Consider the following 26,027-nt stretch of genomic DNA (forward strand, 5'->3'; position numbering starts at 1 on the left):
AGATTGGAAATGAAGAAGTAAAACTCTCACTGCAGATGACATGATCCTCTACATAGAAAACCCTAAAAACTCCACCAGAAAATTACTAGAGCTAATCAATGGATATAGTCAAGTTGCTGGATATAAAATCAACACAGAAATCCCTTGCATTCCTATATTCTAACAATGAGAAAACAGAAAGAGAAATTAAGGAAACAACTCCATTCACCATTGCAATGAAAAGAATAAAATCCTTAGGAATATATATCTACCTAAACAAACTAAAGACCTACATATAGAAAACTATAAAATACTGGTGAAAGAAATCAAAGAGGACACTAATAGATGGAGAAATATACCGTGTTCATGATGGGAAGAATCAATATAGTGAAAATGAAAATACTACCCAAAGCAATCTACAGATTCAATGCAATCCCTATCAAGCTACCAATGGTATTTTTCAGAGAACTAGAACAATAATTTTACAATTTGTATGGAAATACAAAAAACCTCGAATAGCCAAAGCAATCTTGAGAAAGAAGAATGGAGCTGGAGCAATCAACCTGCCTGACTTCAGGCTCTACTACAAAGCAACAGTCATCAAGACAGTATGGTACTGGCACAAAGACAGAAATATAAATCAATGGAACAAAATAGAAAGCCCAGACATAAATCCACACACCTATGGACACCTTATCTTTGACAAAGGAGGCAAGAATATACAATGGAGAAAAGACAATCTCTTTAACAAGTGGTGCTGGGAAAACTGCTCAACCACTTGTAAAAGAATGAAACTAGAAGACTTTCTAACACCATACACAAATAAACTCAAAATGGATTAAAGATCTAAACATAAGACCAGAAACCATAAAACTCCTAGAGGAGAACATAGGCAAAACACTCTCTGACATACATCACAGCAGGATCCTCTATGACCCACCTTCCAGAATATTGGAAATAAAAGCAAAAGTAAACAAATGGGACCCAATTAAAATTAAAAGCTTCTGCACAACAAAGGAAACTCTAAGGTGAAAAGACACCCTTCAGAATGGGAGAAAATAATAGCAAATGAAGCAACTGACAAACAACTAATCTCAAAATATACAAGCAACTCCTGCAGCTCAATTCCAGAAAAATAAACCACCCAATCAAAAAATGGGCCAAAGAACTAAACAGACATTTCTCCAAAGAAGACATACAGATGGCTAACAAACACATGAAAAGATGCTCAACATTACTCATTATCAGAGAAATGCAAATCAAAACCACTATGAGGTATTTCAAGCCAGTCTACAAGCAATAAATGCTGGAGAGGGTGTGGAGAAAAGGGAACCCTCTTACACTGTTGGTGGGAATGCAAACTAGTACAGCCACTATGGAGAACAGTGTGGAGATTCCTTAAAAAACTGGAACTAGAACTGCCATATGACCCAGCAATCCCACTGCTGGGCATATACACTGAGGAAACCAGAATTGAAAGAGACACGTGTACCCCAATGTTCATCACAGCACTGTTTATAATAGACAGGACATGGAAGCAACCTAGATGTCCATCAGCATACAAATGGATAAGAAAGCTGTGGTACATATACACAATGGAATGTTACTCAGCCATTAAAAAGAATACATTTGAATCCGTTCTAATGAGGTGGATGAAACTGGAGCCTATTATACAGAGTGAAGTAAGCCAGAAAGAAAAACACCAATACAGTATACTAACACATATATATGGAATTTAGAAAGATGGTAATGATAACCCTGTATGCGAGATAGCAAAAGAGACACGGATGTATAGAACAGTCTTTTGGACTCTGTGGGAGAGGGCAAGGGTGGGATGATTTGGGAGAATGGCATTGAAACATGTAAATTATCATATGTGAAACGAATCACCAGTCCAGGTTTGATGCATGATACAGGGTACTCGGGGCTGGTGCACTGGGATGACGCAGAGGGATGGGATGGGGAGGGAGGTGGGAGGGGGGTTCAGGATGGGGAACACAGGTACACGCATGGCGGATTCATGTCAATGCATGGCAAAACAAATACAATATTGTAAAGTGGAAAAAAAAATCAAAATTAAAAAAAAAAAACCTTTAATAAAAAACAAAAAATTTTTTAAAATAAAATAAATAAAAAGCTATGTTTTACAGCAAGGCAACGTAGCTAAATTGCAGACATTTTCAATATCCTGTGGGCCCTCTTTCACTGACTTTGGCTCTCTTGCTCTCTACTATAAGATCTTTGTCCCCAAAACCCCACTATATTAAACTCTTCTCAATTAACTGGTTCCAAAGATGCTGGACAATTAAGCTCAGACACAGAATAATGTAGTAGGTCGAAGGTGATGGGGGTGGGGAGGGGGTGTTGATTTGATGTTAAGGGTAAGGCCCTCTGAAGCCACCATTCACTACATGCCTCATGTTTAGATTAAGAATTGTGAACAGAGTCTGGGCAAGATTAGCTTTGAGAAGTTAGGAGGACATACCTGACTAGAGTCAAGTCTCCATTAGGCCGTCTCCCACATGAAGCCTTCTCTTATCTGAATGTATTTTCTCATCTCTAAGGATCCTTCAAGCTTGTCTATGTTTTCCAGTTCAACACTGTCCTGGACGCCTCCCTTTGTGCTCCTTTCTTCTCTATTCCTTTCCCTTCTTACCTTCTTAAACATCTCAAAGTGACAGTCTACCTTAGTTTTCACATGTTATGTTCTATAGACACTGCATCTGAGACATCCAGAAAACAGAGTAAGGTGGGTGGGGCGGGGGGGTGGTAGGAAAATTAAAGTTCTACTTCTTCCCAGTTGCAGACTTTCACACAGATCTCAGTTGTTTTTGTTTTTGTTTGTTTTTTTAAGGACTTCCACTTTTGAAAAAAATCCAAACTTTGGAAAGTCTATTCACAATTCATTTAATTTCGTACTGCTCATTTACTCTACAGCATCTTGCAATCTCGTTTCCAATCTCCCTACTCGATTAAAGCAATCTTTTAAAAGTCACAGCTGGACTTAATGGATAAGACCATTCATTTGCTCTCCTCAGTCCACATCCTTTCCCATCTCTCTGTATCACTTCAAACACCTGATGATTCTTTCCTTTAGAAACTCTTCTTTGCCCTTTTTAGGCAAAGTGCTATCACAGTTATGCTCCCCTAAAAGTTATTATTCCCCCAAGTCCATCATTGAATCTAATGACTTCAGTCACAATTCATGACCAAGGCTATACCTGGCAGGGCAAGAAATAGTGGACTTGGAATCTGAAGATTTGGAGCCAAATCTTCTATTAAATATAATCAAATATATCAGAGTCCTTACCACATTAGATGCTTAACAAAAGCTTGTGAAGAATGAATTTTTAGAAATGAATTTATTCCTGGAAAAAGTGTGGACATAAACTTAATGACAAATTTGAAATACTTTCTTTGGAATGATATATTCTTTCATGATATCTTTTGAAGTGAAATGTGGTTTGTTTTAAAATCTTGACAATCCAGGTCCTTAACCCATGATATTTACATGGCAGGACTATGTGAAAGAAAGAATACAAAAAACGACCAGTTGATTCAGTCAAAGAAATGCGCTGAAGGCCAAGACTGAGAGACAGATATCTTATTTTTTAGTGTATACTAAGATATATTTTATTTGATGGAATATCTTATTGACAGATAATATCTTATATCTTATTTGGGATATTATCAGATTCTATACATTTCTACCTACTTTAAAAAAAATAGATGAACTGGACCCATATGATATGTGTATCTTAATTATTATACTTCACTTTTAAAGATGTTTTTAGACTCAAATAGCCTGTATTTTTAAAGGATAGTAATACACGTTTGCCCTTTACGTAGCAGAATGTAGCTCTGATGGGAAGATCCCCTGGAGGAGGGCACGACAACCCATTCCAGTATTCTTGCCTGGAGAATCCCAGGGACAGAGGAGCCTGGTGGGCTACAGTCCAGTGGAGCACAGTGTCGGACACAACTGAAGTGACTTACCATGCACACACCCACAGACCATATTGTATTTTTGTATGAAAATGAGATTGGGTATCCATTGCTCATTGGGTATGAGTAATGAGTAATACAAAGTTATTCTGACAATTCAATCACTTTTTTAATATTTGGAAATAAATTTTTAGACATATTCAAGATAATGATTATGACTATATTCACCTCACATCCTTTCTGAGGTGTATTAAAATGGATCTCAACTACTGAGAATTAATTTCTAAGATCATGACTCATATCTCACAATGAATTCATTTGAGTGCAAGTTTAGTGGCTTAACTGGTGGCTCAGATGGTAAAGAATCTGCCAGCAATGCAGAAGACCTGGTTTCAATCCCTAGATTGGGAAGATCCTCTAGAGAAGGGAATAGCAATCCACCCCAGTATTCTTGTCTGGAGAATTTCATGGACAGAGGGGCCTGGTGGACTCCTCTGTCCACCAGGGACATGTGACCTCCATGGGGGTCACAAAGAGTTGGACACAACTGAGCGACTAAACAACTCAAATGTATAATCTTTTTTAAAATGTATTTAAAGTAATATTAATAAGTTTGAAAAATTATAAGCTTAAATGTACATATTTAAGATATATGTTTGAAAAATTACTTAAAGTAACTACCTCTGGCCATTCAAAGAAAGAATCTATAGGAGCTAAATTTCTTTACAATACACACTAGAATTAGCATAAAGGTAGTAAGAATGTCTACTTCTTTATTACTTTCAGAATCTAGATTTCAAGGGACAATTTAAATTGGAAGTAGATGGCCAAGTGAACACTTTCCATTCCTTCTCCCTTGTTATTTGTCTCTAATGGTCTGTTTCTGTGATAGCAATTCTACCTGGCCATCTGGATTCATCTTTCTTAAATTTGCATTATTAGTCCTAATAGTCTTCAAGTGCTGATCTTTCTGTTTGGAATCCTAATATCTGCTCATTCCTACCCTGCATGCTTGAATTCTTTGAGTTTGTACTCTTTTAGAACTCGATATTCTGCACCTGCTTGTAATTTCTGAACACTGAACCTTATGAGTCAGTGTGACACCCTGTTTAACAGATTAATGCTCAGGCATCCTTTGTACTGTTACTAAGACTCTGGCATGATGTTGTTTGTCTTTCTTAAAACTGACCAAACATGATCCCAACCACTGTTGCCCCTAAACCCCCAAAGCTCTGTACTGGATAGTTCTATCTCATCTGTAAGACCTGTAGTACTCTGTATACTTCAAAGTTGTAGTAAAGAAACCAAAGAAAAAATAATAATGAAGGGGAAAAAGAGAAGAGTTGGTTACAAAGGGAAAAGATGAAAGTGAGTCTAGATCATAAGTGGAAAAGTAATTATGCATCACAGAAATGGTTTTGAAAATGAAAAAAAAAATTTTTTAATGAGTAGAGCAATAGTAATGAAGACCAGCCTTCTCTTCAGTATTTTGATCCTCTCCTAAGAGTAATAGGAGGGAAGGTTTTATTGCAAGAGAGCAAACTGAAAGACATGAGTTTGAGATTTTAAGTAGTTTTTTTTTTTTTTTTTTTTTTTAAAAAGGCTGTGAGTCATTCTTCAGGGAATAAAAAGATGTTTTGATTTTAAAAAAGAGAATAGTCCAGGTAATGTTATTCAGCATAAATACACGGTTGGCCAAAACTTATCATAAAATGCTGACAAGATAATGTACTTAATAACTATTCTAGAAAACATGACAGACATAATTATAAGCATGAAAAAAACAGATTTTCTCATGTCAATTTAATTATTTCTATAGAAATAGATAGTCCAGACTACTTATACAAAAGTACAAAGAATATACATGCAGTACTCCATTTAAAATATGAATCTTTTGATTTCTGGTTTGTTACCTTCTTTCCTTTAAAGAAAACTACTGCAACAAAATGAGGTTTGCATTTGGGTTATGTCCAAGGGCACCATTCAATTTCACAATTTCCTTTATACTAATTATACTGAGATCATTTAATTCATGAACATAGAAGCACTTAAAAAAATCTATGTACTACTTTCTTCTTTTCCCCACGGCATTATCTTACCTAACAGTCCTCAAACAACATAACAGAAAAAACAAATATTAAGTGCAACATTAAAATGCAGAAGATTAGTATAAACATTGTATTTACAATGTTTTAAACTAATGTGTGGGATATTTAGTGTCTAGAGGCCAAAATTCATATTTATTCATATATCTACATATATAAAAATTCATATATTTATATAAAAACATACTATATCTATGCCCATGTAATAAAGGTATTATATCACAAACTTATATCTACACTAAACAAAATTATGTACCTATGAGTATTTGCATACATAATTCATGTATATCTCTGCACGATAGATTTGCTCCACTATTGTACTATATATATTCAACTGCTTGACAAGAGGAATAAATTTAAAATATAATCACATCAGTCAAATAAAATCTTAGACTCCTAACTTTATAATTTATAAAATTCTTTAGAGTTGTGGCCTTTTTTATATAATCCTTAACATGATAATAGAAAATGTATAATGCTCACTGAAAATGAATAGACTGATGCATAGCTGAAGCAGTATGTACTATGTCACAAAATTAGTGAAGAATTGGAATTTTGCAAGCAACAAGCTTTCAAACTATCATCTTGCTACTATGTTTTAATATATTTGAGTGTCTATCTATGCATAATTACACATTTAACTAGACTCTCAGAAATCCTTTTAACATATCTTGGCACAGCCCATTCTCCCATTTCCAACAATAGGAATTCTGAAGTCTCCATCTTTCCAAGCCCTTTAAACCTATTCTTGACTCCTGACTAGAAGATGACTACATGGTCTTCCACCTTGAGAAAACTGAAGGAATATTCAACTTGTTATGTACAGAAGAACCTGTCCTGTCCCGAGTTCCAATAGTTCCTCCAGAATAAGATTAAAAGGGGTTTTATTTCCAGATACGCTGATTTTATTAAGTGGATATTTCTGTTTTTAGTGTACTCCCTCCCTTTTCTTATGTACTAGTACATTACTATCCTGCTTCATTAGGGGATTAGCAGACATTCTGTCTTTATTGCTGTAGAAACTGCAATGGCAACCCTATTAGTTAGGAATCTATTTTTACCAATTACAGAGACTTTACATCAAGAGGTTACTCTTGATGCAAATTTTATCTGTCAGTAGATCCTTCAAGTGAGTCTATTGAAGCTGAAGTTTGAGAACCACTGCTTTAGGTATTAAACAGTGAGAATAAAGAAGAGAAAACCCAACTCTCTGAAGGAGTTAAAGAAAATCAGGGAAAAGGGTGCAGTCTGTTGTGGGGATAGGTCTTTAGTATAATCACATTGCACTTTGTATGTAGTCCCATTTCCCCACTATTGTCCTGTATCCCCTCAAAACAATGTTCTAGACTGTTATCCATTTCCTCTGCAAGTAAGCAGTGTGCTTCCAGAAAACCTGTCTTTAGGAAAGACTTAGAAATTTCAGCTTTATGTGATTTCAACTTCAATTGAATGTAGTTTCATTGCTTCATCAGGGATTAATTAATTCTTTTCAGAAAGAATTTGATTAAAAAAACAACCCTTCTAGGTATTGTTACAATCAGTTCTCACATTATAAAATCCAGTTCCAGGGTGGGCAAATTAAGTGAGGAACACTCCTTACAGAATGTAAATTTCACAGGCCAGTTTTCACAAGCCTCAGGCTGACTATATAATTTGCAAATAATACAAATGATGCAACATAGCTATATAGTAACAGCTTGGACATTTCTACAAAGTATGCAATACTTAGATAAAAGAATCATATTCTGCAATAAAACCCACTGGAAAAGTCGTTACTAATGATTTCCTAGTAAGTTAAATGTGCACATAATTTTATTTATTAAAAATGAAAACACAAATGGTTACTTAAATTTTTTAATTAGAATAGTTTTCTCTTCACTTTTTCCCTCCCAGGATTCAGAAATAGTAATCCCTTCACTTTTTTCAGGATTCAGAAATAATCAGGTACGGTCAGAGATCATCTTCAGAAAACAGACAAAATCTCTATTTCATAACAATTTATGCTGTATTTATTAAATATTTTGTTTTTACTCTAAAAAAGTAATTTTGTCATAAAAGGAATGAGCTATAGCTGGCATGATTTTTCTGATATTTTAGTATTTTAATTTAAAAGGAAATTTTAGTATTGGAAATTAACATTTATAATTCTGAATGTTAATTACAGTCATTATTCATGGCCACTTCTTTTGGAGGTAGGATAATCATATTACTGTTTCAGCTTTTTTCAAATATTTAATGAATCAAGACTTATTCACTAAGTATATTGGTTCCTGTCAAGAAATTTTCATTCCTCCAGAAATTAAGATAACCCATGGATTATCATATGGAATGCTTTGAAGTTCCAAACTATGGCCTTTAATACAAGGATTTTTTTGTCATAAAACTTGGGACAAGGAAAACAATATTATATGATATTTTAAGAGCTAGAAAACAAAATGTAATGATATTGTCATTGTCTAAATTTAAGAGATTTCCAATTTCAGATTCACAGCTTATTTCAATTTTTTATATTAACCAAAAATTTTGCTAGAATTTGTTTTAATCAGCAAGTATGCAAAATTTAAGGGATCCGTCAAATTGTTTGTAATTCACATTCATGGAAAAGTGCTGTGAGAATCAAAATAACGTAATTCAAATCCATTACACTTCATACAAGCTATTTTACAATAGAGGCTTAGATTGTTCACCAAGTATAGTGGCTGTATTTTTATAGCAATGGGCAAACAAGTTGCATAATAATCTACCAATTAACACATAATTGTAGCCTCAAATTTATGAAAGTTTCATGTTTCATAAATTTGTGTTTTATGACAGCACTTCAAAGTTTTATAACACTTTGACACTGTTTTATGTTAAATACTTCAAAATTCATATTACCTTAAATTTGTATAATTTTTCAGTTTTATAAGACACATATCCCCTAACTGCTACTTTAAGAAGTATTTAATATGATTCTATACCATAGAATGTGTGTAAACAATATGTGCATTTTCCATCTAGCTTCCAAGTCCTGAATTTCTTTTGCAACCATTTAAAAGAAATATAAGACTCATGGTAATAAAATTCCAAAGAAAAATGTTAAGGGGATAATTTATAAGTTGCTTTGAGAAGTCTTTTAGGGAATCTTTAGGCAGCTTTTGAACTTTAGGAAACATGTATCCAGAAAAGCATATTTTACTGCTTTTCTAAAAATATTAATGCTATGGGAAAAGTGAGGGTGATGCTTTTGATATTGGCATATCCACCTTGTTTTTAAGTTGATAAAATCTAAAATGAGAAGAGCTAACTGTGAAGTATCATAATCCTCATAGATTCACTGATTATTTTGGGATACTATGAAAGGCAATTAATAGTTTCTGATATACAGTAAAAATTCTTAGTTGATATGAGAGTTATCAATAAAAAACATAATGGCATATGTAATAAATAAAGTGTTCTCAGAGCTAATTCATATAATTGTGGCCTTCATTTCTATGTTTTTGTTTTTTACAAAATAAAGTATGTTTGAAGAAATAATGACTAAAAACCTTGCAAATGTTATGAAAAACATCAAACACTCAGAGATACACACTTAGACATATTATGGCTGAGCCTTGAACAACATGGGTTTGGACTGCCTGAGTCCACTTGTATGTGGATTTTTTTCAATCAATACATTCTATAGCACTACATGACCCATATTGAATCCATGGATGTGGAACCGTGGATACAAAGGGATGACTGTAGTTATATGCCTATTTTTTCCATGGTATAGAGATTTGGCACCCCTAAACACCGAGTTGTTCAAGGGTCAAGTGCATAATCAAACTTCTAGAAGCCAAATAACAAGAGAAAAATCTCAACAGTACCAAGAAAGAAGTGACTCACCATGAACAAGGGACTTTGAATAATAACAGTTAATTTATCATCAGAAACTATGGAGACCAGAAGGCAGTAGGATGTTTAAAGTAGCAATTCGTCAAGAATATAAAATAATTAAAACCTATATACAGGAAATAACAGAGCCTCAAAATATAAGGCACACTTTGATGAAATTTAAAGATAATATAAAAAGCTTTACAATATTAATTGGAGACTCCAGTGGACAAACCAGCTAGACAGAAGAGCAAATAAGGAAGCAAACGGCTTAAGAGTGAGCATTTCTCAAGTGTATAGGGAACATTCTCCAGAATGGACCATATGTGAGGCTATAAAACAACTCTAGCATTTAAATAAGATTGATACTTTTTAAAAAAGAATAACATAATTAATTGAAAGACAGTCTTTAAAACTATCTTCATGCTAAAGATGCCAACAAAACAATGTAGAAAAATTGAAATAGACTGTATTTACCAGCAAGAAATGGTTAATGAAGAATAATGAGAAAATATCCAATCTAGCTAAAAGTTAGAGAAATATAAATGAGGAAAACAAAACATCACTTACTCCAATCAAGAGTTAATATTAAAATATATATATATATATATAGCAAAGTTATGGTCCCATACAAGTACATTAAGACTGAAAACTGATGCAATTTTTAAGCTATTTAAGTTTTAAAAAAATACATGCTATATGTCTAAAATTTAAGAAATAAAAAACAGTGAAAGAAGAAAGCAAATAGTCATTTAAAATTCTACCTAGAAATAACCATTAAAATTTGGCAAACATTACAGACTACTTTTTATGCATGTAATCAGATAAAAATAATTTAAAAATCAATCACATTATACACAATTTCAAAGTAAAAATACTTAACTTCACTTTCATTGAAATTAGCAAAGAATAAAATGGTCATAAAGTTGAAGAAATTGCTGGATATCTAGTAAAAGTTTCTTTGGAGCAAGTGATATTATATTTAAGAGATTTATCCAAGTTAAAAAGATAAGAAAAAATATAATCAACTAGAAAAAAAAAATAAGCAAGATTGAATTTATACAAAGTATCTCCTCTGACCATAATGAACTGAAGCAATAACTGAAAGAAAACTGGATAACTCAAATAAAGGTATGTGGAAACTGAACAGTACACTCTTAAACAGACAATGGGTCTGTAGTAGATTGTTAGGGATTCCATAACAAAGTACTGCAGGCTGAGAAGCTTAAATAAATTGCTTTCTCATACTCTTGGAGGCTAGAGTTTCTTTTGAAGGACTCTCTTTGCCTTGGAAACGGCCATCTTCAGTCTGCACAAGATATTCCTCCCATGTGTTGGTGTTCTAATATCCTCTGATAAGAGCACAAGTCACACTGGATTACAGACCATCCAAGTGATCTCCTTTTACCTTAATCTACCTCTTCAAAGGCCTTATCTCCCAACAGTAACATCATAGAGTTCTAGAGTTAGGACTTCGACATGCAAATTTTGGAGAAACCCAATTCAGCTCACAATAATATCAAAGAATAAATAATGAGGAAAATTTAAAAATACTTTGAGATGAACGAAAACAAACAGCACACCAAAACTTATGGAATTCCACAAACTAAGTGCTCAAAGGGAAATGTACAATTGTCAACAGTTACATTAAAAAAGACAGACCTCAAACCAATAACCCAAATTTACATCTTAAGGAACTAGAAGAGCAAACTAAACCCAGAGTTAGCAGAAGAAAGGAGCTAAGCTTAGGAAAGAGAGAACTGAAAAATGGAGAATATATAACAAAACCAACATTGGTTCTTTGAAAGAATCAACAAAGTTGAGGAACCTTTAGTTAAGTGAGTAAGGAAAGACACAACTAAAATAAACAATAAAAGTGGGGCATACTATCAACTTTATAGAAACAGGATTTTAAGAAAATGCTATGAACAATCATACTGACAGTAAGTTAAATCTAGACAAAAATGGATAAATTCTTAGAAACATACAAATCACTAGCTTTGTCTCACCTGACCCTTCCCCAAAAAACAGACACTGTGTGGACCTATAACAAATAAAGAGGCTGAATCAATAATTAAAAACCTACTGACAAGTAAATCCAAGACTAGATGGCTTCACTGGCGAATTCTACTAGACTTTTTAAATAATTAAAACCAACTCTATGCAACTCAGACTTCTCCAAAAAAAAATAACAGAGAGGAAACTCCGCCTATGATAATCAATCAGGCCAGAATCATCCAGATAATCAAAGTCAATATAAATACCACAAAAAAAACAAAAACTACAGACCAGTATTTTTTCTGAATATAGATACAAAACTGTTCAGTTCAGTTCAGTCGCTCAGTCCTGTCCGACTCTTTGTGACCCCATGAATCGCAGCACGCCAGGCCTCCCTGTCCATCACCAACTCCCAGAGTTCACTCAGACTCACATCCATCGAGTCAATGATGCCATCCAGCCATCTCATCCTCTGTCGTCCCCTTCTCCTCCTGCCCCCAATCCCTCCCAGCATCAGAGTCTTTTCCAATGAGTCAACTCTTCGCATGAGGTGGCCAAAGTACTGGAGTTTCAGCTTTAGCATCATTCCTTCCAAAGAAATCCCAGGGCTGATCTCCTTCAGAATGGACTGGTTGGATCTCCTTGCAGTCCAAGGGACTCTCAAGAGTCTTCTCCAGCACCACAGTTCAAAAGCATCAATTCTTCGGCGTTCAGCCTTCTTCACAGTCCAACTCTCACATCCATACATGACCACAGGAAAAACCATAGCCTTGACTAGACGGACCTTTGTTGGCAAAGTAATGTCTCTGCTTTTGAGTATGCTATCTAGGTTGGTCATAACTTTCCTTCCAAGGAGTAAGCGTCTTTTAACACTAGAAAACCAAATCTAGCAGCACACTTAATGGATCATACACTATGACCAAGTGAGATTTATCCCAGGAATGCAAGAATGTTTCTATTTAAAATTAGAAAATTAACCAATGTAGTATGCCATATTTACAGAACAAAGGAAACAATAAATATGATCATCTTATCAGATTCAGAAAAGGTGGTTAACAAAATTCAGTAGCCATTCATGACAAAACCTCACAGCATACCCAGTGGTGAAGGACTGAAAGCTCAGTTTCTAAGATTAGGAACAAGAAAGATTCTCACTTTTACCACCAATATGCAACTCTTTGAAGTCCTATCTAGAGTAATTAAACAAGAAAAACTAATAAAAGACACCCCAATTGGAAAATAAGTGAAAGCATCTTTATTTGCAGAAGGCATAGTACTTTATACAGAAAATATCAACCTACAAAGAAGTAATACTTTTATACTTTAAAAAATAAAAGTGTAATATTCACATTTGCCCCCTTTTTTTTTTTAAAGCAATAGGATCTTTGGCTCAAACTAGATAGATGTATTCTGAAATTCTAGTTTCTTTCTAAAATAAAAACTTATTTTTACTTAGGATTCATCTGTTTATGCTGGATGTTACTAGTTTTAATCGGATAGTATTTAGAGACATACTACAAATACATGACTAATTTTCTTGTGTCTAAAAACCATCAAGCCAGGGTTCAGTATAACCCTCTAATATCCATATAATTTGTGTAGCAGTTGTTCATGGATTACCTTTTAAATGGATACTTCTTCTCATAAAGAGAATTTGAGAAAATTGGTCTGGCAATGCCATTTTTATGATCCAAATTTTCAATCTTAGTTTTTGAACATAAAAAAATTTTTGTTGTTGTTTTTTTGTTTTTTTTTTTTAATTTTATTTTTAAACTTTACATAACTGTATTAGTTTTGCCAAATATCAAAATGAATCCACCACAGGTATACATGTGTTCCCCATCCTGAACCCTCCTCCCTCCTCCCTCCCCATTCCATCCCTCTGGGTCGTCCCAGTGCACCAGCCCCAAGCACCCAGTATCGTGCATCGAACCTGGACTGGCACCTCATTTCATACATGATATTTTACATGTTTCAATGCCATTCTCCCAAATCTTCCCACCCTCTCCCTCTCTCACAGAGTCCATAAGACTGTTCTATACATCAATGTCTCTTTTGCTGTCTCGTACACAGGGTTATTGTTACCATCTTTCTAAATTCCATATATATGCGTTAGTATACTGTATTGGTGTTTTTCTTTCTGGCTTACTTCACTCTGTATAATAGGCTCCAGTTTCATCCACCTCATTAGAACTGATTCAAATGTATTCTTTTTAATGGCTGAATAATACTCCATTGTGTATATGTACCACAGCTTTCTTATCCATTCATCTGCTGATGGACATCTAGGTTGCTTCCATGTCCTGGCTATTATAAACAGTGCTACGATGAACATTGGGGTACACGTGTCTCTTTCCCTTCTGGTTTCCTCAGTGTGTATGCCCAGCAGTGGGATTGCTGGATCATAAGGCAGGTCTATTTCCAGTTTTTTAAGGAATCTCCACACTGTTCTCCAAAACAACTAATCTCGAGAATATATAAGCAACTCCTACAGCTCAACTCCAGAAAAATAAATGACCCAATCAAAAATGGGCCAAAGAACTAAACAGACATTTCTCCAAAGAAGACATACAGATGGCTAACAAACACATGAAAAGATGCTCAACATCACTCATTATCAGAGAAATGCAAATCAAAACCACTATGAGGTACCATTTCACACCAGTCAGAATGGCTGCGACCCAAAAGTCTACAAGTAATAAATGCTGGAGAGGGTGTGGAGAAAAGGGAACCCTCTTACACTGTTGGTGGGAATGCAAACTGAACATAAAAATTTTTGACCATTTAATTTTACAATAGCCACGTTAGCTACCATAAAAAACTAAAACTAAAATCTATGCATTGAATTTTAATGTATTCTCAACATGTTTTACTATGTATTATTAGCAACAGGGAACAATGAATCATTAATTTACATGTATTCTGAGACATATTTTCAGCATTCAGGCAAAATAATAAGTGATGTATAATCTTTGCTTTTACTGACCATATGCCATCCTAATGTTTGATCATTCTTGAACATAAGCCCTAGCTGTTATTAGGCACCAAATAAAAATGCAATTGTATTTCTTATAAAATTATCCAAATCTTTTTCTTGTTTCTTTAGAATAAACATAAAATGATTAATTTGACCTGCGACGCAACTTAAAATTCATTTCTGTGTTTCCCCCCATGAAATCTCATTGCATCACTGACTTTGCCTTCCTCTTTGTTGCCCAAGGACACAAGCTGTTACGTGTTTCCAGACCCATGGTGCATGTCTGTTCTCCACACCCTTGAAAAAAATCAAGAGTTGGGTAAAACATGAAAAAGAGTTGTGACATTATTTCTGTTATTTATTTTAATAATAATAAGGAAAAGGGCAAAAGCTGAAAGAGTGAATCAATCAGGTGTAACTGAAACTAATCTCCATGTTGTAAGCCACAGAATGTTGCTTTAGCATTTCCTATAAAGCAAAAAAAAAAAAAAAAAAAAAAAAGGACCAAAAGTTGTGTTTACTCTTCATACTTACACTACCAAAATAAAGCTGCAAATATACATCTTAGTCTGGATGAGTAGAATTCTACTTCCTTCATCATTTGTAATTTTCTGTGAACTTTACACTAAAATGTTTATCACATAATGCTTTCAATTCTGAAAAAAGATGTTAATTTATGGCCATGGTAATAAACATAACCTATAGTGAGTCACTGGAAGTCTACTGGCTCACCGCATCTTGGGATATTTTCTAGTAACATAAAGCCACTAATTCTGATGAAATAATTCATACAGCAAAAAACAGTGCAAACATTCCTTGCAATGTGTTCTGAAACCTGGAAGGTAACTGAAATAATAAAAACAAGGACAGATAACTAGCATGCATGAGTACTGTTTTTTCCTAAGAACTCAGGAAAATATAATGTTCAGCTTAATACTGAATTATTTCTGGTTCTGATTTTTAAATACGGATCAATATTGTGGGGATTTGAATCTTTTAACGGTAGTAATAATACAACAGCAGCAAAGAAAAATTTTCTTGTCAGAGAATACATTAGCTTTCAAAGGAAAAACCAAGATAACCTATGAAAAATTGCGATTTTAGAGGGTAAAACGAAGCATAATGGCTAAACAAAACATTCTGAAGAAAAGTAGAATGATTAGGTGCACTGTGGATCACAAATTATTGCACTTTAATTTTTAAATGAGCTTAGACATCTGTGAAATTTAAACCCCAGGGCCAGTGATTTGTGTAGCATGGTGTTACAAAAGGAACAAAGCTTTGACATGCAAATTTCGGCTTTATGTTGCATCAGCAAGGGTAACCTTGCAAACAACCTTCACACACACACTGGAAGCTGAGTGATGCCTCCCATATGGATCCATTCTTCCTTTCCCCTTCCCAATTGAGTTGACAGCAATTCTCAGTTCATTTTCTAAACAGACTGATAAAAGCTATACTAGGCCTGTACCTGTTATTAACCTCCCTTGTACTATTATTACTCATAGTGGTTTTTTCCCCCGCTCTGAGATAGCAGCTAAATGCAGAAGCTGATCTTTGCATATGGTGGGCTATTACCCCCCAAGAAGAATTGCAAATGTCAACCTATTATCGGGTCATTAATGTCAGGTCATGATATTTCAGAGTTTGATGTTTTTAACCTTTATAGACATTAACCCACATACAATACACTTTTGAAAAGAGTTTATTTATCCTTGGAAACAGTGGATGCATGCTCCAGGAATACTGTTCTGTAATATTAGGGACTGTATATATGGCAAGGATCATTAAGTATATTTATGTAACCACCTCTTCAGCTTAATTTGGCCCTTCATCTATTACTTTAGAGGAATCAAAATCATGGATGAATGGGGAGTGAAACAGAATTTGATAATGCCCTTTTATTATAGAATCACTCTGCGATTCTGACTGAGAATGTTTAGACAAAATTTGCAAAGATGATATTAATCTTTTCATTGGAAGTCAAAATTGTTTCCTGTCATAAAATTCGATGAAGTCAATTTCAGTACATGAAGTAGTTTTAGAGTATACCGTTAAAGTCATAATTCAAGAGGTTGAGGAAAATCTAGGATGAAATCATTTAAGTAGGAGATTTTATACATAGCTACAGCAATGCTCACCTTGCTCTGGATACATATCAGCATGATGCAGATTCAAAATCAAGAAAAACAAATGCAGGGCACATTGCATGCACACTTTAAAAATACTTGAAGTACTTTTTCTGATTCCCTATATTTTAGCTTAACTGGCCACATCTTCTAACAATATTTTGGAAACTGATATACAACAATGGAGAGTAAGAAAGGAAAGGATCAATCAGAAGAAAAAACATGAACATGGTGACACAAATTCATTGTCTTATGCTTAGAGGAAGGGGTTTTCTCATATTTCTGTAATCAAGTATCCATATAAATCATTTTTTCATTGCATAAATCATTCACTGGGAGGCTATTATTTCAGTACCTATTAAGCACTAGCACAGCTCTGGGCCCACTGTGGCGGACAGATGCTAAGAGGGCCTCCATGATCCCTGCCTCATGTAATCTCTCCCCTGGAGTGTGAACAGACCTATGGCTTGCTTCTGTGTAACAGGATGTGGCAAAGGTGATGAGATATCACTTTTATAATGCTGTAGCCTAAGAGTGTAATTGCCATCCTGCTAACAAACTCTCTCTGTTGTCGCATCAGTCTGCCGGCTTTGAAGAAACAAGCAGCCTCTGGGGAGAGGGTCACAGAACAAGAACCAACTGAATTCTGTCAACAATTCTATGAGCTTGGAAGCTGATTCTTCCTCATCTTAGCCTTTAATGAGACTCCTACCTGACACCTGGTTTGATAATTTGGACACGTGATTGATGCAAAGAGCCGACTCTTCGGAAAAGACCCTGATGCTGGGAAAGACTGCACGCAAAAGGACAAGGGAATGGCAGGGGGTGAAATGGTAGGATGACATCATTGACTCAACGAACATGAGTCTAAGCAAACTCCAGGAGATGGTCAAGGACAGGGAAGTCTGGAGTACTGCAGTCTGTGGAGTTGCAAAGAGTCGGACGTGACTGAGTGACTGAACAACTGACTGACTTCTTGGTTATGACCTTACAAGAGATTTCCAAGAAGATATTCAGTTAAGCTACACTTAGACTCTTGACCTACAGAAACTGTGAGGTAATACATTTGCTCTTTAAAGCTGCTAAATGTATGTTAATTTGTTATGCAACAACAGATAACTTAAAGACCTAAGGGTGTGATAATGAATGTAACCATTAATCGTTGCTATTTTTCAGGAATGTTGTATGGTCCATGGGTGGAGGAGCACACAGTCTAATACAGCCTGATGAACACTGGCTCTGATGGTGACTAAGCTTCAACTCTAGGGACGCAAACCCAGAACCAAACCAGGTCCTGAGCGGGGAGGAAAGGATCAGAGAGAAGTAGCAGCTAAGACTTGAAGGACGAGTTATCAGCTGCTCAGGAGAAGGGGGTTATGTCTGTGTGTGCCATGGGGAGGAAGTAGGGTTGGCCTGGCAGAGGACATGGTGTAGGAAAACAGAGGGGAAGGTGAGATGCAGTATGACCCAATCAACCATCTGGCGTGTTGGACATGAGGCCAGGAATAGTAAGAGATGAAGATAAAGAATTAAACTGAGACCAGATCATGAAAAGCCATGTGACTCATGTTTATGATGAAAGCCTTGTCTACAGTGAAATTCTAAGGGTCATAAATCATTACAGGATTCTGCAGAATTGTATGTAAGAAATATATCTTCCAAAGTATTGTCTAGTTGTTTTCATAAAATATAATTTTCAAAGAGTTTAAAATGTGAATATATGGTCAAAGATTAATGAGGAAAATACATGCCAAACTTATTTAATAAGAGAGTTAGTAAAAAAAAAAAAATTGTGTCAAATTTTGAGAGAATTTTTGATGAGAATTTGAGTTAGATTTATATTCTCAACTGGACAAAATTATTTGCATTAGTGTAGATAGGAATCTCAGGCTTTGTATCAGTTTTCTACAAGTTGATCTCAACTCCTGCAGAGTTGTGAAAGAACCTGATCACTTAAATACACATCCTTATATAATCCCTTACATCACCTAGGAACTCCAGGAGGGTTCCCTAGACTAGGTTCAGCAATTCACTGAAGGGCCTGACACAGGCATCATTTTGCCTATTTGCAAGTACTGAATCATGTTTCTTTGTGTACTGCGTTATCACCCTCATTTCATCTCTGATTGCTCCCTATGAATTAAATACTTGGGTCACCACCATTTTCCCTGAAACTTAAATGTATTGATTCTTTTTCTCCTAGCACTTAAATTCACAGAGAAATCTGAACTTCTTTGTCAAACGGTTTTATCTTTGTGAGAAACTTACCATTTTGTAACATGTCTTTGATTTTCTAAAAGGATATATAATTAACTATCTTAACAGAGCTTGTCTAAGGAGGTGAAACTCCTTTTGTTATTTTGACTGGAACAACAAATCATCTTCATTTTATACATGGTTCTCTTTTGCTGTTGCTGTTTTAATATAATGACAATTGCTAACATTTATTCTGCACTTATCTGTAAAAGCATTAGGGTAAATACCTTACATGCCTTATCTCTGTAAAAACCTCACAAAACTCAGAAGATATTGTTATAATCACTGTTTTACAAATGAGAAAATTTGATGCACAAAGAGGTCATTTTGCTCAAGGCCACATAGCTAACAAGCATTGGGATTAGCAGTAGACTCAAATTGACCAGTCCCATCAGTCCCACTTTGACGAGTATAAAATCATCATTCAGTGATTGATTGAACACACAGTTACAGGATTCTGACAACATCTGGGCATGGTGCTGGACACTGGGAATACTGTGCTAAACAAAATAAATGTTACAGTCCAGAAGACTAAATGTTATTTTAAATTTAAATTAAAGCAAACATTGTGATTAGAAAGAAACCAGAGCAATATGACAAAGCCCTGTTTTCAAGTGAATAACCACCATCCAATTCCTGGAGACACCCCAGGGAGTACCTCTGGCCCCAGGATTCCTGCCAGGTAAGCACTTTAATTCTGCTCTCACCACGTCAGCACTGCTTTACTCACTCATCTTCTGTTTCCTAACTGTATTTTTACCACAATCTGGCTTTCTGTTTCTCTCAACCCAGGACCACGCTGTCCCCAGCAACGTACCAAGGATGTCAAGTTGCTTTCTAAAGTGTTCTATGTGCTCTGTAGGAAACCATGTATAGAAGTGTGTTTTCTTCTGAGTCACACAGATTCCACTTCCTCCAGTCTGCTCTGCAATATATTCTCTTAAGCCCCATGGTGTTGGATTTCATTACTTTTCTCATCTTCCACAAGGAGGGAGTTAGACAACACTGGCATCTTCCCTTGGCTTTGATCAGTGACCACACAGGTCTCAGGCTTAGGCTGATGGCCCTGTCACAGCATGTGGCATGGCATTCAGCTTGCTCTTCCCAATGCCATTCCCCTGGCAATCCTGGGCTGTGCAGGGGGGCTGGCTTCTTGTGTCCCAGTCTGGTCCTCTGACAAGTGAGTAGGATACACTCTGGCTGGGAGGTCTAAGAGTCACCATCTTTGCACTGTATTTCAAACAGACAGGCCAATTCTATAAGTAAACAAGGACATTTTTACAGATGGTTAGGTCACAGGCAGTGTTTGCAAGGTAGCTTCAATGGAAAGCAGGCTGGCTTTCAGTCTGTACTCTGTGCTAATGCGATGCCCCCTTTTCCCTTTCCATCTTATCTTCCTTCTTTCCTTCCTTCCTTGGCTTCTCATACGTTGGTAAAAATCTTTGGGAGAAGTGTATTGGGATCAACTATTCGCAGTGCATATTACATAGAAAATAATTTATTCTAATGTGAAGCCTGACCAGTTTCAAAACCTCATCAATGTATCAGGTGTATTTAGGGAACCAGGATTCGAGTGCCCCATCTCCAGGCTTCTACTGGCTGAACAGTGAACAGATTTGGCACCCAGAATGGAGGGGAGGCAGGTAAAATCAGCTGATTGATCATCTCCCATCTTATTGTAACATGTAGTGCTGCCGATTTGACAATTTATCTATGTATAATCTTGTCTTTCATGTTAATTTTTAGTTTATTTTACAGTCATCATATTACTACCAAAGAAACATTACCCAGACTGTATGCGTCTATAATTGAAGATAAGAAGAAACCATGTTTTCATGGTCTTCATTCATCTACTGACCTAGTCACATATACTAAGACCTGATGAACTGACTCAATCTTGCCATTTCTCTCTAGGGCTCTACCTTCTGCCTCTCTGCTCTCCACTCCTGAACCTTCACATCCCCAACCCCAGATTCCCATCATTCAGGGGAACATCATTATGCCTTGTGCTCAGTCACTTAATCATGTCCAACTCTTTGCAATCCCATGGACTGTAGTCTGTCAGCTCCACTGTCCATGGAATTTTCCAAGCAAGAATACTGAAGCTGGCTGCCATTTCCTACTCCAGGGGTGCCTACCTTCTTATTAAACTTATAAATGCTTTGAGAGCAGGATGACTTAGAAAGCTCTCTTTTCATTTTATTTATGACCTATTGCATTGTATTCCTATGGCATTCTATCTTTGTCATCAATTTCTTTTTCTCTCATAAATATGGTTTTAACAGCTAACTTTATAAACAACAATGTATATCACTATTTAAGATAGCTGTCTGTGATTTATGGAAAACACATGTTTCAAGGGAGGTAACAAGTAAGGTACAATCATAAAAGAGTAAGGTTAGAAACAGACTGTCCATCTATCATGATCCCTGGGAAAATATTTTTGCTCAAAGTGACAGGTTGCTCTCATTCTAAACTTGGTTTAAATGTGAAGCCAAACATGCCCGCACAACATGTTTTATTTCTCTCCAAAATGTCACTTTTGGTGAACCACGGTAGATGCAATCACCCTGGCATTTCACTGTTCAGAAAGGTGCTTCAATATTGTTCACAGACAAAGCAGGGGTCAAGCATTTGTCTCAAAGTCCTGGGGCTCCAGGGAATTGGGTTCTAAATAGTTTCTATGGGTGCCCTGGAAACTACAGTGTACATCAAATGAGAGGTCAGCTCCCAAGTTCCCTGGGGAGACCACAGCAAACATAAATACTTTTGAAGGCGGTACATTTAAACATGCAGCAGTAATATATACAAATGACCCATAAGCCAATGGAGCTAAAATAGCTCTTTCTTAAATCAAATAAAGAACACAAGACTATGAATTACAAGTATGCATAACACAGGTCCAGGAATGTTAGCTACACAAATGTTAACATTTTAGAAAATATATATTATGTACATTTTTAAAGGAGTTTATTTTGTGATTTGCTCAGAATATTAAAGAACTGAGTTCAGAATTTTCATGCGAGATTTGTTCAATAAGAAAATCAATGTATAATACCAAAGATATTTCACATCTTCATACGATGTACAGTTTACATCACTGGTTAGTGTCCAATGAGTATTTGACAAATGCCCACATTTTTTTGAAATATGGGAATATCCATTAACCTCATCAAGTATTTAAAATATATTTTATGGTATTATCAACAGACTTCTGTAACTGTAGTCAAATGGTTTTATCACTTTCTCTTCATGGTCTCTTTTCCTGTCACTGGAATGCATGACTGTGGACATAGAAGAGCTTCCTCCTTCCCCACCACACCCTTACCTGAAACACAATTACCAAGTGGGTCTGACATGAAGTCAGAAAAGCACAAAGGTCTGCAGGTGGCAAGCAGAAACATTCAAGGGATGTAACTATAAGTTACTTGAGTGAAGCTACGTTTGGGTAAGAACACTTAGGAGAAATGCAGATAACAAAAAAGTACTAAAAATCAATGATCCAAACCAGGGCTCTTTGAGAAAGCAAAAAAAAAAAAAAAAAAAACCAGAAAAAACAAACTACAAAATTCTACTCTAACTTGGTCAACTCCTGTGTCCCACAAGACGCAAAGACTCAAGTTCTGTATGGAGTCAGGCTTTCTGGCAAGGGAATTCTTCACAGAATTTATCTATATAACTTTATATTCACTTATGTAACTAGTCAGTCAAGATGGCAACACAAAATATCTATGCCTTATATAAACTTTTTTTCAAAGACCAAGAGAAACAACTATATTATTATTTCTCCCTCTGGCATATGCTATGTTTCTTATAAGTCACTTTCCATAGTGTCTTACATCACTTATTTACTCTTATTTGCATGAACTTATTCTTATCACACTAGCTTGGGAGTTCTTTAAAACAAAATAATTTTTTGCATTCTCTATAGTTCTTAATACAATTTTTATATATAGCAGATACTCCATAAATATTTATGATGTTGAATATATTTTGAAGTATTTAGCCAAATGGAACAGCAGAAGTTTTAGAGCGATAAACTTTCAAGTCAATAAAATTAGACAATAATTTAGTGGTAATAGCTATGTGTCAGAAATATGATAAGCTAGGACTAAAAAGATGAATTCTTCCCTGTAAGAATTTAAATCTAAATCTAAGAGGAATTGGAATCTAGAAACAGAGGTGTAAACAAATAAACCTACTCTAATTAAGACAGTTTGACATGGAAACACAGTTGACAAATAGAAAATTACAACAGAATAGAGTACAGAAAGGAAGTCAGATATATAGCAATAGAAGTATTTCAATGCAGAGAAGAAATAATAGATTATTTAATGAATGGCACTTGGCAATTTACTGTATGACTTGAGAAAATAAAACAGCCGTATGACCTAGTATAAGTAAATGTTAGTCGCTCAGTTGTGTCCCACACTTTGTGACCCCATGACTGTAGCCCACCAGGCTCCCCTGTCCATAGGATTCTCCAGGCAAGAATACTGGAGTGGGTAGCCATTCCCTTCTCCAGGGGATCTTCCTGACCCAGGGATCAAACCTGGGTCTCCTACATTGCAGGTAGATTCTTTACTGTCTGAGCCACCTAGTATACATATATTTCAAATGTAGAAGGACTCCAGTATTAATGAATATATATTGGATTGGCCAAAAAGTTTGTCTGGGTTTTTTCTAAGATGTTATGGAAAAACTGAACTAACTTTTGTCCGATCCAATATTTTATTTTGAATAATTTTTATATTCTTTAGTAGAGACCTTGGGAAAAACCCACAGCTGGGATTCTGCTGCTGCTAAGTCACTTCAGTCGTGTCTGACTCTGTGCGACCCCAGAGACAGCAGCCCACCAGGCTCCCCTGTTCCTGGCATTCTCCAGGCAGAAACACTGGAGTGGGTTGCCATTGCCGTCTCCGATGCATGAAAGTGAAAAGTGAAAGTGAAGTCACTCAGTCGTGTCTGACTCCTAGCGACCCCATGGACTGCAGTTACCAGGCTCCTCCATCCATGGGATTTTCCAGGCAAGAGTACTGGAGTGAGTTACCATTGCCTTCTCCAATGGACTCTGCTGCTGCTGCTGCTGCTAAGTCGCTTCAGTCGTGTCCGACTCTGTGCGACCCCATAGATGGCAGCCCACCAGGCTCCCCCATCCCTGGGATTCTCCAGGCAAGAATACTGGAGTGGGTTGCCATTTCCTTCTCCAATGCATCCAAGTGAAAAGTGAAAGGGAAGTCACTCAGTCGTGTCCAACTCTTAGCGACCCCATGGACTGCAGCCCGCCAGGCTCCTCAGTCCATGGGATTTTCCAGGCAAGAGTACTGGAGTGGGTTGCCATTGCCTTCTCCGCAATGGGACTCTAGGTAAGCTCAAATCCTAGAACTCTATACAGTTAGAAAAAGCTCCTGGAGAAAACTACTCTTTCTAGTTAGAGAATCAGAAGGCAACCCCTGCAGGACAGACCTTCTTGGAATTTCCCTGCTCTGCCCCAGGTGAGAGACAGCAATGAAGCAGCAACTCCCCCCATCCCCTTCCCTGGTTGGTACCAAAAGGGAACAATAGCAACAGTCCTTCAGAGAAGAGTCTTTTGATTCTGCCCATCTTACAGCTGTACAGCACCAACAATCCAGTGGCCCACATCCCTCTTTCCTGCCATGGTTGAGACCCATGTGTGCAGGTCGGAGTTGAGTTTCCCTGCCCTACAAGTGAGCTTCAGTAATGACACCACACCCCTGATGCAGAGGCAGCATGGCTGACTGTGGCTGGATCAGCCCTGTAGGATTTTTTTCTCTCATTGTTTTGCCCACGTTGGGTCTCTTTGCGGGAAATTGTGCAATGCAGTGCAGAGGCCAAAGTCCCAACTTTTAAAGATGAACACACTGGGAAACCAGGGAAGAGGGGAAAGGACCATGGAGAGGAGAAAGCAGAAGAAAGGGATCTTTTACATTTGTACACTGAGTCCCAGTCCACTCTCAAATTGCAAGTACATGAATCCAACTGAATTCAGACAGCAAAGATGTTCAGAACAAGTAGAGAGTGAGGCTAAATTACAGACTAAACCACAGTGGAATATATGTGGGGGCAGACAAGAATATAATGTGACTGGCCCAGAATATAATCTAAGCTATTAAAAACAACAAGAAACAGAAAAATCAAAAAATTATCAGGAAAAGACAAACAGATACCAATGTGGAGATGGCACAAATGCTACAAATAAGATATATACTTTTAAATAATTACTACAACCATGATTTATGAATAAAGGACAAACTGTTGCAATAAATGGAAACAGAGGTGTCAGCAATGAACTTAAGTTAAAAAGTAAATTACGAATGAAGAGTTGGCCAAAAAGTTCATACAGGTTTTTTATAGATGTTATGAAAAACCTAAACGAACTTTTTAGCCAATCCAATACGTGACATGAAAATTTTCCTTGAGTGCCTTAAAATTAGAATTGAGATGACAAAGGAAAAAGTGTACATGAAGATAGACTAGCAGAAATCACCAACAATGAAGAAAAAATAGTGCAGAGGCTCAGAGGAAAAATATCAAAAGGTCTAAGATTTGTGGCATAAGACTGAGAGAGCAAAGAGAAAAATTAGAACACAAAAAGTATTTGAAGAAATCATGGCAGAAACCTTCCCAATGTTGATGAAATACATAAATAAAAAGACCCAAACAACTAAGTAAACCTGAATTAGGTAAACTGAAAGATAAACATGACCAGATACATTAAATCAAACCACTGAAAACCAAAAATAAAGACGTTTTTAAGGAAGC

General features: G+C 36.1%; 1 protein-coding gene and 1 long non-coding RNA gene across 2 annotated transcripts in view; both read right to left on the bottom strand.

The window, feature by feature from the left end:
* Positions 1-26,027, bottom strand: part of GPC5 (glypican 5) — a 1,547,826-nt gene that overhangs the window by 593,875 nt on the left and 927,924 nt on the right. The window lies entirely within an intron of this gene.
* The window catches only part of LOC123328969, a 78,596-nt gene continuing 71,506 nt past the window's right edge, over positions 18,938-26,027 (bottom strand). The window contains exon 2 of the long non-coding RNA XR_006544004.2: positions 18,938-20,500. This is a non-coding gene — a long non-coding RNA (uncharacterized LOC123328969). The remainder of the gene's footprint in view (positions 20,501-26,027) is intronic.

This window comes from Bubalus bubalis, chromosome 13 (assembly GCF_019923935.1).
Source record: "Bubalus bubalis isolate 160015118507 breed Murrah chromosome 13, NDDB_SH_1, whole genome shotgun sequence".
Lineage (NCBI taxonomy): Eukaryota > Metazoa > Chordata > Mammalia > Artiodactyla > Bovidae > Bubalus > Bubalus bubalis.